Below are 16,431 nucleotides of genomic sequence, written 5' to 3' on the forward strand. Positions count from 1 at the left end.
TGAGAGTTTTTGCTTGTTACTCTTGGTGATTGCCATCACCTAGATGACTCGGTGGTGATTGGGAGTTTGCTGATCATCCAGCGGAGCTTGTGGATGACCCGACTCAAGTTGTGAACGGTTGTGGGCGATTCATTGCGACGGAGTGTCAAAGAATCAGCCCGTAGAGAGCACTTGATCCTTGCATGGATCAAGGGGGAGCTACACCCTTGCGCGGGTGCTCCAACGAGGACTAGTGGGAAGTGGCGACTCTCTGATACCTTAGGAAAACATCACCGCATTCCTTTCCCTCTCTTTACTTTGAGCATTTACATTTAAGCAATTCATTTCTTGTCTTTACATTCCTCGAATTACCATGCTAGTGTAGGATTGGAACCTAGGGTACAAAATTTTGTGCGGTAGAATAATAGAAACACATTCTAGGCACAAAGGGTGAAGTGGGCTAAGTGTAGGGTTTAATTATTGCAAAGAATTTTAGAATTAGCCCAATTCACCCCCCCCTCTTGGGCATCTTGATCCTTTCAATTAGTATTGGAGCCTCATGCTTGCTAAATTAGGCTTAACCGCCTAGAGAAAGATGTCCCATGGGGATGGACCTGCTCCTATCTTTGATGGAGGTGATTTTCCTTATTGGAAAATCTGCATGGAGGCTTATTTAGAAGCTTTAGATGTTGGAATTCTTAGAGCCACCTCACAAGGCTTCCCAAAACCTAAGGATCCCACACACCTTCAAGGCGATGAAGTTAATTATGAGAAATGGAATGCAAAGGCTAGAAAACACCATCTTTATAGGCCTTTGCAAAGATGTTTTTAACCATGTGCGGAACCACAAGGACACAAATGCATTATGGTCAGACATTTGTGCGCTCCATGAGGGAACCAAGAGTGAGCGTGAGGAACGCTATCATCTTGTTATGAAAAAGCTTAATTCATTTGAGATTCTTCCTAAAGAAAGTGCTAATGAGATGTATTCATGCTTGAATGTTCTTGTAGAAGAAGCAATGGGCTTGGACTCACACAAATGCAACCATCCGATGTTATAAGAAAGATCTTGAGTGTCCTCTCCATTGACAAATATGGGCATATTGTGACCGTGCTTCATTAAGGTGATCTTTCCACCGCTACACCAACTTAAATATTGGGAAAGATCAATGCACATGAGATGTACATGCACATCACACCACACCACAAGATGGCTCTTCTTCCACCAAGAAGAAAGACTTGGCATTCAAGGCTAGCCAAGAGAAGGGCAAAGCAAGAGTTGAACATGAGAGCTCAAGCGATGATGAAATTGATGATGCAAGTCTTGCTCTCATGGTGAGAAGAGCCACCAAGATGCTTAAGAAGCTCAACAAGAACGGTGTCAAGTTTGATGGCAAGAAGAATAAATTCTTCACTAGCAATAGAAGGAAGCCAATCTCTGAGTTGGATTGCTATAATTGTGGAGAACTTGATCATCTAGCTCATTAATGCCCTAAGCCCAAGAAAGACAAGTACAAGAAGAAGTACAAGGGCAAGAAAGATGACTCAAGTGATGAAGATGATGATGAGAAGAAGAAAAACAAGTCATACAAGAAGAAGGATGGCAAGAAGAAGGATTTTCATAAGAAGAATGGCAAGGCATACATCATCGGTGATTGGCTCACAGATATTGATTCATCAAGTTGCTCATTCGATGATGAAAGTGAGAACAAGAAGGTGGCCGCTATTGAAATTGACTCTTCACTATCTTCACCGACACCACCGCCGTCATCCTCTACACACCTATGCCTTATGGCCAAGGGTGAATGAAAGGTACAAAACGATGATGATAGTAGTGGTGATGATCATGCTAGCAATGATGATAGTGATAGTGATGATGAATTTGAATCACCTTCTTATGATGATCTTGTCAAGTTGCTAAATCAATATAGTAAAATCATTAGAAAGACAAGAGCTAAAAATGAAAAGTTGAACTTGAGAATGACTCACTCTTAGCTAAATATGACATAGCGGAAGAAGCTAGTGTTGAGCTTAGAGAAGAAAATAAAACTATGTCATCCAAACTCAAGGAGCTCAAATCCTCTAAAAAGGAGCTTAAAGAAAAACATGATAAACTTGAGGGGATACATAATGAGCTCACCACTAGTTACAATATGCTAAAAGAAGAGTACACAAATCTCAAGGTTAATCATGATAATCTTGTTGTTTCTCTTGAGTTATTATCTAATGAGCCACATGATGCTACTAACAATATTGTTAAGATTGATATAGCTACATCATGTGATGACTTGATTGTTGAGAGCATTGAGCAAGGTTTTGGTAGCAAAGGCAGGCAAGTGGTTGAGTCCGACAACTATGATGAGTATGTCAAGATCAAGAATGAGAATGAGAAGCTCAAGAAAGATCTTGAAAAGCTATCAACCACCAACACAATTGTGATAGAGAACCCTGATCATGATTGTGATATAGCTCTTGAGAATGAGAAGCTCAAAGAAGAGAACAAGAGACTCAAGATGGAGAAAAATCATGATGAACTTAAAGAAGAGAACAAGAAGCTCAAGTTGGAGAAAGAACATCTCAACATGCTTGAGCAAGTTCACAAGAGGCCAATATCTCCAAAGTGAGCTACTCATGAACACCATCATGAAGATAGATAGAAGTGGTATTGGGTGTTTGGCAAATCAAGAGAAGAAGGCTCAAGCTCAACATCAACAACAACACAAGTCAAAGCCAAAGACAAAGAGGTGTTTTGAGTGTGGACAAGAAGGTCACTTTGCCCATGAGTGTCAAGCTCCACCACCACAACCCTTTCCCAAGCATGCTAGACCCTTTGCCTTCAATGCTCATTACATGCTTCGAAATGATTCAAGTGGAAAAATGAAAGTCATGTTCTTAGGTCCACCCAACAAGAAAAGGCCTAAGAAAATTTGGGTTGTAAAGTCACTAGCTGAGAAAGTGAAGGCCCCCCATCAAGTTTGGGTCCCTAAACAACAAGCTTGATCTCTTGTGTGTAGGTGAACTACAAGACCGGTGGAAGTCATTGGGTAATTGATAGTGGTTGCACTCAATATATGACCGGTGATCCTCGTATGTTCACCTCACTAGATGAAGAAGTAGATGGTCAAGAAAGGATAACATTTGGTGATAATTCAAAGGGCAAAGTTCAAGGATTGGGCAAAGTTGCAATATCAAATGATCATTCAATATCAAATGTGCTATATGTAGCTTCTTTGAGCTTCAACTTGCTATCCATTGGTCAATTGTGTGGTCTTGGCTTTCAATGTTTGTTCACCAAGAAGGAAGTGGTTGTGTCTAAGAAAGATGATGATGAAGTGATATTCAAGGGTTTAGATACAATAACCTATATCTAGTGGATTTCACCTCCGAAGATGCAAACTTGAAGACATGCCTATTCACCAAAACATCACTTGGGTGGCTATGGCATAGAAGACTTGCACATTTTTGGATGAGCTCACTCAAAAAGCTAATGAAGAATGAATTGGTGAGAGGTTTGAAGGATGTGAAATTTGAGAAGGACAAGCTTTGTAGTGCATGTCAAGCCAACAAGCAAGTTGCAAACACTCATCCTACAAAAGCTTACATGTCAACAACAAGAGTGCTAGAGCTCCTTCACATGGATCTATTTGGACCAACAACTTACAAGAGTTTGGGAGGAAATCTCTATTGTCTTGTGATTGTTGATGACTACTCTAGATATACATGGGTGTTCTTCCTTCATGACAAAACCGAAGTTGCATAATGTTTCAAGAAGTTTGCCAAGAGAGCACAAAATGAATTTGAAGTGAAGCTCAAGAAGATAAGAAGTGACAATGGAAAAGAATTTGACAACACAAACATTGAAGCATATTGTGATGAAGTTGGATTCAAGCATGAGGTCTCCGCAACATATACTCCTCAACAAAATGGTGTAGTAGAGAGAAAGAATTGGACACTTATCACACTTGCAAGAACAATGCTTGATGAGTACAATACACCCGAAGCTCTATGGGTAGAAGCTATCAACACCGCATGTTATGCATCCAACCATCTATTTCTTCAAAAGTTTCTTAGCAAGACCCCTTATGAGTTTCTCAATGGGAAGAAGCCAGATGTATCATTCTTCTAGGTGTTTGGTTGCAAATGCTACATCTACAAGAAGCGGCAACACCTAGGGAAGTTTCAAAGATGTTATGATATTGGCTTTCTTGTTGGTTACTCATCAAAGTCTAAAGCATATCGAGTATTTAATCATGCCACCAGCTTGGTTGAAGAAACATATGATGTGGAATTTGATGAATCTAACGGCTCCCACGGAGCATATGAGAATCTTGATGATGTAGGTGATAAACCATTGAGGGAGGCCATGAAGAACATTTTGGTTGGAGACATCAAGCCCAAAGATGATGAAGATGATGTACAAGTGATAGATCCACCTTTTTCATCAAATGTGCCACAAGATGGTGATAAAGATGGGAGAATAGAAAATGAAGATACTCATGTCTCTCATGATCAAATGGTGGCACGAGCTCAAGATGTTGATGCTCCACAACCTCCCCCTCAAGTGGTTGATAGAAGAAATTCACCTCTACTACAAGCACATCCACAAGATCTCATCATAGGGAGTCCTTCAAAGGGTGTAATGACTCCCTCTCAAAAACTTGCTTCATTTATTGAACATCACTCTTTTCTCTCTTGCATTGAACCTAAGAATGTAGAAGAAGCTCTTCAAGATTCAGATTTGATAAATGCCATGCATGAAGAGTTGAACAACTTCACTCGCAATGAAGTTTGGACACTTGAAGAATGACCACAAGGTGCAAGAGTCATTGGTACAAAGTGGGTGTTCCGCAATAAGCAAGATGATCAATGCATTGTTGTGATGAATAAGGCAAGACTAGTTGCAAAGGGGTTCTCTCAAGTTGAAGGGTTGGATTTTGGAGAGACCTTTGCACCGGTTGCAAGACTTGAAGCCATTCGTATCCTCCTTGCATATGCATCGCATCATGAAATGAAATTATATCAAATGGATGTTAAAAGTGCATTTTTAAATGGCTTCACAAATGAACTAGTCTATGTTGATCAACCTCCCGGGTTTGAAGGCCCTAGATATCCTAATCATGTTATAGGATGTCCAAGGCGCTATATAGGCTTAAGCAAGCCCTAAGAGCTTAGTATGAACGCCTTCAGGATTTTCTCATTGAGAAGGGCTTCACCATTGGGATGGTCGATACTACACTATTCACCAAGAAACTTGATGGAGAAATCTTCATTTGCTAAGTATATATTGATGATATCATATTTGGCTCATCAAATGAAGACTATTGCAAAGAGTTTGGTGAATTGATGTTAAAAGAGTTCGAGATGTCTATGATTGGAGAGCTTACATTCTTTCTTGGTTTTCAAGTCAAGCAAATGAGAGAAGGGATTTTCATCTCTCAAGAAAAGTATACCAAGGACCTTCTCAAGAGGTTCAAAATGGATGAATGTAAGCTAATCAAGACACCTATGCCATCAAATGGACATCTTGACCTAGACGAGGGAGATAAATCGATTGATCAAACTCTCTACCGCTCTATGATTGGTAGTTTATTATATTTGACCACATCTAGGCCCCTCATCATGTTTAGTGTGTGTATGTGTGCAAGATTTCAAGCTAGTCCTAAGGAGGCTCACATGGTTGCCGTTAAAAGAATCCTTAGATACCTTAAGCACACACCAAGCATTGGTCTTTTGTATCCCAAACGAGCTAGATTCCAACTAGTTGGCTATTTTGATTCGGACTATGCCGGTTGCAAAATTGATAGGAAAAGCACATCCAGAGGGTGCCATTTGCTTGGTAGATCACTAGTGTCTTGGACCTCCAAGAAGCAAAATAGTGTGGCTTTTTCCACCGCCGAAGCGGAATACATTTCCGCGGGTGCTTGTTGTGCACAAATTCTTTACATGAAGCAAACTTTGCTAGACTATGGTGTAATTCTATAAAAGGTACCTCTTTTGTGTGACAATGAGAGTGCGGTAAAGCTTGCTAATAATCTGGTTCAACACTCTCGCACCAAGCACATAGATATCCGCCATCACTTTCTTAGAGATCATGTTGCTAAAAATGATATATCACTTGAAGGTGTAAGGACCAAGGATCAATTAGCGGATATCTTCACTAAGCCGCTAGATGAGGCTACATTTTGTCGGTTGAGGAATGAGCTCAATGTGCTTGATTTTAGTAACTTCACTAGAAAATGAGCTTGTGTTGTCCCTTGCATTGCATTGTAATATACAACATGTTTAATTTTTGGTAATGCACTTAGGGCTTGTCTAACATGGTTAATACAATCACCAAAAAGCGTGTGAAGAAGCTTAACCTTGGATCAAACTTGACAAGCAACTAGAATTACTTTCAAGTATTGCATTTCATATGCATGTGTGTTGCTTTGTCGTTTCTTCTCAGTTACCTTTTGAGCACCCGCTGTGTTTATCCACAAATAGGGAGAGCATTTGAAGCTTCCATTGATCATAAAACCGTATTGTGTGACCACATGTTGTTCCTCATCCCTTTTATTGCCTATTTTCCTAAAAAAATTATAGCCCAAGGCAAAATATTTTAAAATTTTTTGAGGGTTTGAGAGATGTCACTCACATCAGTCCCAATTGGTGTTTATTTGGGTCTTATTGAAGTTGGGACTTGATTGGGAACAGGCAGCGCGAAGGAACATTGAAGATTCGCTGAAAAAAGGGCGACCGAACGCTGCACCAGACTCTGCTTCTAGCGTCCGGTCAGTTCATAGGAGGTGAACAGATGCAGCACAGGAGTGACCGAACACTGAAACAATGCTCATCTTATTTCTGGTGTGAAGGTGTCCCTACGTCCGGTCAATCGAAGAAGATGAACTCAGGATCGACCAGACTCTAGCTATGTCCGATCAAGGGTATTCGGACACGTCCGGTCATGATTTGAGGGTTTTGGACCGCTCTATAGTCGACCAGACTTCGGGTGGCAGCGTCCGAGTGTTGCCACCGGTGCGTCCGGTCAGTTGAAATCGGGTGGATCTCCAACTCTATTTCATTTCTTTGTCTAACACGGGGGGCACCATATATATCTATCTCCATACACTGCCTTGACCTAGCATTGCCCACACCCGCGCCGCCTTGACCTAGCAGCGCCCATGCCATCACTCGCCGTAACACTGCTGCACAGTCGCCCCCGCGCCACCACCGCATCGTGCCTGCCTTGCTCCATAGTCACGCCACCGCGCCCGTACCCTAGCTGCGCCGCCGTGCCTCAGCCATTGCACCGCCGCATCCACGCCTACACAGCCTCATCGGGTGCACCAACGCCTCCTGCCCATGCCGTCGTGGCCCTTGGTGTCGCGCTCCACGCCAGTGCCTAGCTCGGCTGGCCCGCCGATTGTCCTAGCCATGCCTACATTGCATTGCTCGGCCACCGCACCACTTTGCACTGGAACCCTAACCCTAGGCGTATGATTGCCGATCCTAGTGGTGCCCTATGATCCTCACCTTTGCTCATCGGTCGCCGGTTCATCAGGTAGCAAGCCATCGCTTTGAATTTCGTATCTACTGGTTGCTTCTTAGGGTTTTGCACCTCTAGATGAATATTATAATTATTTATATATTATATCTATTCTATTATGCAACGAGTCGGTGCTCTTGTGGTTGTCTTTGTAGTTGTCAGTAAACTCGGGGCCAAGCCCGTGAGTACGGATCGAGGCCAAGCCTCACGAGTGTCAGTTGGCACTATCAGTGGCAGTAATTCTCTTCAGCTACAGCAATGACACATTGCAAGAATGTCAGAGGTGGTCCCAGTGACAAGGATCCGAGGCCTCCATCTCGACTGACAGCTCAGGAAAAAGGAAAGGCAAAGAAGATTACTACAAAGAAGCGTAAGTTTGCAGTTGTTGAGACAAAGAGAGCAGCAGCAGTGGTAGCCGCCACAGAGCGAGCTAAGAGAGGTGGATCTAGGGGTGGCATTTGCATTGCTGATCAGTTGTCACCAGCATAGAGAGCTACAGTCAAGAGGTTTGAGATTCTTCATGGTAGTCCACTTAGGACTATCATGCTAGGAGGACGGCATGTCTCTTTAGAGGAGAGTCAGCCTTAGGGGGAGACAGAGTAGCAGACATAGCTAGCAGAGCAGACAGAGGGTACTTAGCAGGCAGAGTAGAGTGAGGAGACAGAGCAGGCAGCACAGCCATAGCTTCTTCGCTCTAGTCGTACATGCAGTCAGGTGTCACCAAGGCCTAAGACATAGAGGAGGGGCTCTTGTCCGCCTCCCAGACCACAGGGTCCACCTCTAGTAGTTCACCTTGACCTGAGGGTAGCCACAGCCATACAGGTGCAGCAGCTCCGCTTTGTGCAGTTTGAGGACTGGTTTTCACTGAGGTGGGATGAGCATGCTTCAGAGCACTTCTATATAGTACTGTAGGAGGATTTCTATAATGCTTATTTGAATAGTGGAGTTTCCTTCATATCCCAGAGAGTCTGCTCCTTAGAGTCACTTGTTGCAGTTGTAGGTGAGCAGATCCATCCTCACCTCTCATATCTGCTAGGGTTGATAGATCTTCTTAGACGGACTGGACACTATGTTCCATCATGGGTCCATGAGTTCTACTCTTCTCTTTATATTGACCTGAGGCACAGATTCATTCACTTTGCATTCAGAGGCCATGACTACATGCTATAGGGCTCGAGGGTTGGAGAGATTCTCAGGATTCTAGAGTCACCTATTCGCCTTCATGAGGTTTGCTATGGTCAGACAGGGCCTCCGAGATGCCCTCACTGTGGACTTGTGCCACCTATAGATATTGTCAAACCTTGCTTCATAGAGCCATTTGGCGAGGGGTTAAGCAGGACACCACGTGACCTTACCCCTACAGCTTGGCTTCTTTACGCTATTATGAGGAGGACTCTGGTCCCGAGGATGGGTTACCGCGAGGGCTTGACTCACATTCAGTTGTGGCTAGTATATCAGCCGATATCTTAGTCTATCTTTGACATTTGGGATGTGATACTTTTAGAGATGGAGGATACACTAGTAGAGGGCTTCAGAGGTCACTATCAACTACCTTATGCTCATTGGATCACGTTCCTAATCAAAAAGGCAATTACATAGAAATCCCTAGAGACGATGGTAGAGTACACAGGTGCTTCTAGTAAGTTTCTATCATGTAACATGACCCAGATGTTATGCCACAGTCATGAGAGGACACCTCGCTAGCCAAGACGTTGCCTAGACATCCCAGAGATAGTAGCCTAGCAGGATGAGATCATCAGGGGCATTGTAGCGATAGAGGAGGAGCAGCTTGATGCACAGCTGGTGGATATGATTGAGAGTGACCCGAGTGACAGCTCTGATGATGACTATCAGTCGATTCCACAGAAGGCTCCTCAACCACACGATAGAGAGGCCAATGGCTCTAGCTCTGCTCCACCATAGCCACCATAGACAAATCTAGCACTTCTTGCAGTACTTGGACAAATGAGACAGGACCAAGCACGCCAGGCATAGGAGACAATAGCTACACTTGCATAGGTTCAGGCTCGATAGGATGAGTTTCAGAGGCAACAACAGGCCATGTAGCAGCAGCAGCTTGTGATTTAGCAGTAGTTACTTGGCTTCATGCAACACATATTCATTGCTATTGGAGTTGCTCCTCAGCTGTCTACACCTTAGCTAGGCCAGCCTGCTACCACCACTCCAGTGACTCTAGCTATACAGCCCAGTGGGCTTTAGAGTCAGGGACCACTAGCTACTCAGTTTGCTTCACCTACATAACAGGTGTCCTAGTGGTTTGCTTCACCAGTGCTAGTCCAGGGTCCTCACTTTACTCCCATTGTTACGGGCTTCACTCCGCCTCAGAGTTCTTTAGTGGTAGTGATGGACACCCCAGTTTCTAGGAGTCTTGGTGCCACCTTCAGTGAGCTTACAGGGCAGCCTACACCTCTAGAGTTACGTGTCCCTATCCCTACCACAATTGTTCCAGTGACTAGGACTACAGAGATGATCCCTTCGTCTATTGCATCATCAGCGTTAGCAGTAGATGTGGCTCCACTTCCGACAGTGATCCTTCCTGAGTCATAGGCCATGCCAGTTACTGAGCAGACCCTGATCGCTTCACCTTCACTTCTACCTATAGAGGGTCAGACTGCTCAGAGTTCAGGGTCAGAGGATGATGCAGCTTAGTTCTAGATTTCTCACCGCACCTTAATGCCTGACTCATCTGCTCCTGTCCCACCATCTGACCCTTAGGTTTTGGTGCTTGACGCCAAAGGGGGAGAGTGAGCGAGTGTGTTAGATCTAGGGGGAGCATGTGATTCGTTTCTTTTGGTTCTCTATGTGTGAGTCCTAGTGGCGCGACGATGACGTGATCATCGTGCCCTCGCCTCTAGGTACAGTTGCTGCTCTTAATGAAGAGTTGGCGTGACCTGTTGCTATGGAAGAGGGTTCTGAGTGCAACACGATTTGGTTTGCTTGGCGCAGTGCATGGCGTGCTCATGGGGCCCTCCTCCTTAGATGCATGCGCCCCCGAGTGACAGCTAATGGTTCACGTGGGCTTGTTGTATGGCTTGCTCATCATGTAGAGGTGGATCCTGGTTCTAGACTAGGCCCTTCATGGCATGGCGCCGCGTGACCTCCTAGTTACCAAAGGTGTCGCTGTGTGGTGGCGGGTAGTTTCACCGCTCGTGTGTGCTTAGGCTCATTGTGTTTTGCCGGTAGTAGTGGCGTTGTCTGAGACATGGCTCTACCATAGAGTCTAGTTTTCCCACATGGTAAGTCTAGACTAGGTGGGAGCTAGTGACGGGTGTTGACCCATTGGTTTGGGCGATCTTGAGATTCCATAGAAGGATGTGGCTACCGTGGGCCATTCCTTGGGTGAGATCACCGTGAGCCATGGCCGTCTGGTTTTTCGGGTAGAGGTCTCGGCCATGGACAGTAATGAGAGAGGGCACTGGGCCCCTCACATGGGTGCACTCTAGAATGCATCCCCAAGGGCAGTTTTGAGAGTGTGTCCGCCGTGGACCGTGAGATCCTAACTTCCTGTTGGCATGTCTTAAGTGAGGAGGTTTTAAGTCCATCACCGATAACAGCACCAGAAATGCCTGTTTGTATTTCTTAACACCATTACTAAGATTGAGTTAATCTTAGCAACGCTTCTAAGAAACACCAACTATGATAGTTGTTAACGATTACAGTGAATATCCGCAAGCGCACATATCTATCGTTGTAGCATTTCACCCAGAAGTATTCAGGGTATCGTTATTTATATTTTCCTAAAGGAGGGCAAGGTATTAAGAGTCTATCATGACATGAACAAGATTACATACTTGCATAGTGAACCATAGTGCATCACAGGGGTAAAAATGGTATATCAAGGATAGTGGACACACATCTAAGCCAACCTCAAGGATAAAAGGAAAACAAAGAATAAAAGAATGTTCCTACGTGGAGCTAGCATGTTCTAATATAGCCATGCAAAGTACAGGTAATGATCATACAAACTACATGATTAGAGCTAGGACTAAGTGTAAGATAGGTCAGGAGGCCACCAAGTATTGGTCTGCCTACAACCTCGTGTGACAATTTAGACTCCTATACCCTACCCGAACATGGGGGATTACAAGGGATAGATAGGGCTGTCATGTTTCTCCTATTTCTCCATACCCAGGCACCATGCTAGCATACACAGAAACTACCCAAATTCTCCTGGATCCGCAACCCTATAGATCGTCTGATAAAGAACTTGGGCACACCCAAAGGCATGATGAACCTCCACCTCAACTTAGCTCTAATTCTACTCATATAAGCCATATGAATGATTAAGCATAAAGTTCTACATGTTAAGATCATAGCATGCAAACTATATGCTAGTTCATATATCATGATTATAACATGAGAACTATAGTCTAGTTCATATGCATTGCTATATTGTAAGTATGAGAGGATGACTATGGAAGAACTCTTTATATTCATACCAAGTGTTGCTTTTCTTCCAAGGAGACAAGATCTCCAAGTAGCTCTTGCCTTGCTCACAATACTACTACTAAAACTAAAAGAGTACAAGAGATGAGTAGTGAGGTAGAGGCTCCAAATGTTGGTGTGTTGAATGGTGAGCTCCTCCTCTTCGTATATAGTGAAGCATGGTTGGTTCAGCGCTGGAAAATTAGGAAACATCCATGAACCGCCTACGCATGGTGCCATGCAAACACTGGAGGAGCGTGGGCCCAAGAGGCGGTGGTGGGGGTGTGGGCGCACCCAGGGTGCGGCCGCACCCTAGCTGGCCCCGCTCACCACCGCCTTGCTCCTATGGGTTCTGGGCTTGGCCTAGACCTCTTCTTTGTTGGTACCTGGCTCAAATTAGGTGGCTAGATGGTCCTTTGCTTGGTACTTTGGTATAGAATCTGCATTATGCTTTCTCTTTTGCGCATTTTGATCATTTTCCAGTTGTATTCAAATATTTGTCCGACAAAACATGTTTTCTCCAATACAAGTGGAACTATGTCAATAGTAAAGGCATATGTGTTAAAAGTTTGTTTATTTCTCCTATTTTGGATAATAATTGGCGGACGAATGTTGTTGTTAGTGACCGCCAACAAATCCCCCAAGCTTAACCTTTGCTCGTCCCAAGCAAATAGCTAAGTACTTGGTTGTTGATCAGGAATTGCTACTATGCTAATACAATTCACAAGTGCTATGTCTATAACAAAGTATTCTTCCACAATTCAAATAAGTTAGCATTTTTATCCACCCTTTATCTTGATCCATGTGGGGTGTATAACTTTTCTAAGTTCTTGGGCGGTTGCAAGATGGAATAGTTATAACAGAATCACCAATCATTCATTCCTTTATTAACCATCAATCCGGAGGTTTTATAAGTTTTGCAAAACAAATGTAAGTTCCCCAAATGATTCTCTCGATCACTCAAATGTGTATGAAACCTCACCAAGGCATTGAAAGTTTTGCCTTATTTTCATATCCTACCACTAAAGGCTTTTGAGTGGAGTTTTGGGTAGGTATGAAAAGTGGGGCATACTTGCATCACATATTTTGCTAAGTCAAAAATCAGACCTCAAGGAGAAGCAAGTCATACACTTTGATCATGACGTGCAAGTGTGTGGAATTTTTCATAAAGTCCTAATTCTAAATATTTTTGGTACTCCTTTGAATTATGAATCTCTCTCTTTTTGAATGAATGCCTTTTATTTGAAAGTATGGGCTATCTTTATTTTTTTTTCTTTCTTTTTCTTTTCTTCATGCTCTTTGGCATGCATTTTTTTTCTCTCATGCCTTTTGGCATGGACATTTTTCTTTTCTTTCTTTTTTAGCATAACCCATACTATTCTTTTTGGCATATGAAATTTTTTGAGAGAGACACATGATAAATGAATGGAGTAATTATTTTGGTGGACAAAAAAAAGCATGTTTTTGCGTAACTCTTAGTGTAAGAGTCAACAGTTTTATTTGTGGGTGTACGTGTGTCTTGATCATGGGTGCATGACGAGAATCTCACCAAAGGTCACAACAATTTGACAAAGCTCACTGCTCAAATAACTAGCATATGACTAGGGTTTGAATTTTGAATATCATGTCATATGGCCTTGGTAGGTATTCATAATCATTGAGGAACTTTGAATTTTAGCATTTTTTGAAAATGAAATCTCTGGATGTCAAGTTTCTCTTAGAACAAAATCATAGCAGATTCTATTTGTACCATATCATAACTCATAACAACTTAGAAAAGGAACATGCATTTACAACCCACAAGTTTTCAAGTTTTTAGGATGAGACATTTTTAGCCAATAAACTTAAATCTTGGGGAATACTAAGTTATAACTTAGGCACAGATGAATTATAGACATAGCAACTATTCATCATTTCAACTTAGGAGAAACTAAACATTCTTAAAACACATATGAGAGTGGAATTCTTATTTTTATCATATTTTATTTATTTTATTTTTTTGAATGAAAATAAATGTAAGAAATATCAGTGATAAATAAAAGATACATGTTACCTTTGCGGGGCCTCCCCCAAGCTAGCTCTTGGCCTATGGTCCGAGATGGCTTGGTGATGGCTCCGAGGTACATTATTTATTTATTTGCATTAATTTTTATTTTGTTTAACTCATCCAATTTTATACTCAGCATTTTTTGGTACAAAGATCAAACATGTTCAATTTGATCAAGGTAGACTAATCAACCTAAGCACCATGCTTAATTTGAAAAGTATATGAAAGTATGATCGCTAGAAATCATACTTCACACCAAAACATACTTGCAAAGAACATGGAAGAGCAAATAAGGTTTATTTAAATTGAAAAATATGGAAAGGTGAACTAATCCATTTTATTTTTCTTTTAGAATGTGTTTTTCATAGTTTTATTATATAGATATTATAATTGTAGAGGATAACTACCGATTTACCTTCGGTAAGGGCTCACTGTTTAAAGTGCAATGAGCAGGACTCTTCTCCTTCAATTTTTGCTTGATGATGGTGCATCCATGCCTAGAGAAATCGGCATGGATGCTGATCCTTTCATTTGCCATATCTGTTTGATTCCTTTACATGGTTGTTTCTTGGGCTATTTGTTTTTAAGGTGTTTATGCATGTCAAAACCATTAAATGGGCATCTTATTGTTTGCCCTTGAATATGAAAGCAAACATGCCTGGATCCCACGTGTAGTACTACATTTGTAGTGTTAAGGAATGGTCTCCTAGGAGAAGGGGAACTTCCTCATTGCGGCCCATGTCTAGAACGACGAAGTCCATGGGGATATATGTGTCTCGAATTCTCACCAAGATATTCGTGGCTAATCCCTCCGAGTGTCTTGAGGTTTGATCCACCATCTACAGTCTAAAATTTGCAGTGGACAATGGTCCACCCAAAATCTTATCATATATTACCTTGGACATGACATTGATGCTTGCTCCAAGCTCGCAGAAGGCATTGTGGAGGACATGTGGGTCTATTGAGCATGTGATCATTGGGCGGTCAGGATCTTCTTTCTTGGTGATGAATGGTGGATCTACAAAATAATCATGGTTGTCTCGACATAGAGGCTTACCAAACCTCATTGAGACCATTTTAACAGATTCGAGAGAGGTTTTGGGTTTCCCTGGAATGTTTCTCGAATCAGAAATAGGTAATGCGGCAACAATTTGAGCTATTTGAGTTTCGATCATTTCATTAAAGCTCAATTGGTTTTTAACAAATGAAGATAGGTTTTCAAGTTTTAAATTTATGTTTTCTATCATTTTATCATTATATGAAAGCTTTTTAGTTATATTTTTATTTATTTTAGCTTGACCTAAAACTCCATCAGTGGAAGGGACTAATTGTTCCACCTGTTGTTATTACCTTATCGGAACCCGTTGTTGATGTACGATGCTTCTTCATGGGTTTTGGGGTAGTTGTTCCCTGAATGTCCGACCTCTCCATAGACCTCACATGTCATGTGAGAATCCATGGCCTGGACGGTGCTCTTCATGGCTTCCTTTTCAACGACATGCTCATGCAGTCTTTTCAATAACAAATTCATTTTTGCGGCAAGCATATCCATCTCCTTCACGGTATCACTACTAGGAATATCCACTTCTATGATGATCAATTTTCATCACTGACGGAGCCAAATTTGTCATAATTTTAGTTTTATGATGAATTTATGATGAAAAAAGGTTCATCATAGAAGTTGCGTCATTCTTGCAATTCTATGAGGATTCTAGAAAGTTGTCATAGAATTGAATAGATCTATGACAAAAACTAATTGTCATAAAACTACTTTGGCATATGTGGCAGGGGGCAGCCACATTGGTGGGTGCTTCCGTTAGAGATGCTTTCCACATGTACAGGCTATAGCTGGTTGCATTAGAGATGGTTCGGGTATGTGTTAGCTTCTTATTGCACAACGTGGCCATCTCTGGTTCTTGCATGTTTAGGTTCTTACTGGACCACATGCCGGGACCCTATTATTCCACATGTCAGTTTTCTATTGGCACACGTGTCATGTTGAGGTTGGGTCACGTGTCACTTCTTCATTGGACCAAGTGTTGTATTTTTTATTGATCCATGTGGTGTGACCACAATACCCTACGTGTCTTTCTTTTACTCGACCACGTGTCTCGATGCTATATGTCCGTGTGTTAGTATTTTATTGGGCCATGTGTCGTATCTTGAGCTACTCATGTTTCTTTTTCTAATTCGACCATGTGGTAGGATGGATTTTGTACCACGTATTTTGTTTGTATTGGCCCATGTGCCCTATCATGGATGTTACATGTGTCATTCACTGGTTCGTCCACATGTCAGATTCTTATTTAACAACATGCCTATGCCAAATCTACCACGTGCACACCAATCATTACATCAGAGAAAATGATTTTAGATCTACACTGCTGCACAAAATTACTACATGCATCATTATATTGAACCTGAATCAAATAAC

Source organism: Miscanthus floridulus, chromosome 5, assembly GCF_019320115.1.
Source record: "Miscanthus floridulus cultivar M001 chromosome 5, ASM1932011v1, whole genome shotgun sequence".
Classification (NCBI taxonomy): domain Eukaryota; kingdom Viridiplantae; phylum Streptophyta; class Magnoliopsida; order Poales; family Poaceae; genus Miscanthus; species Miscanthus floridulus.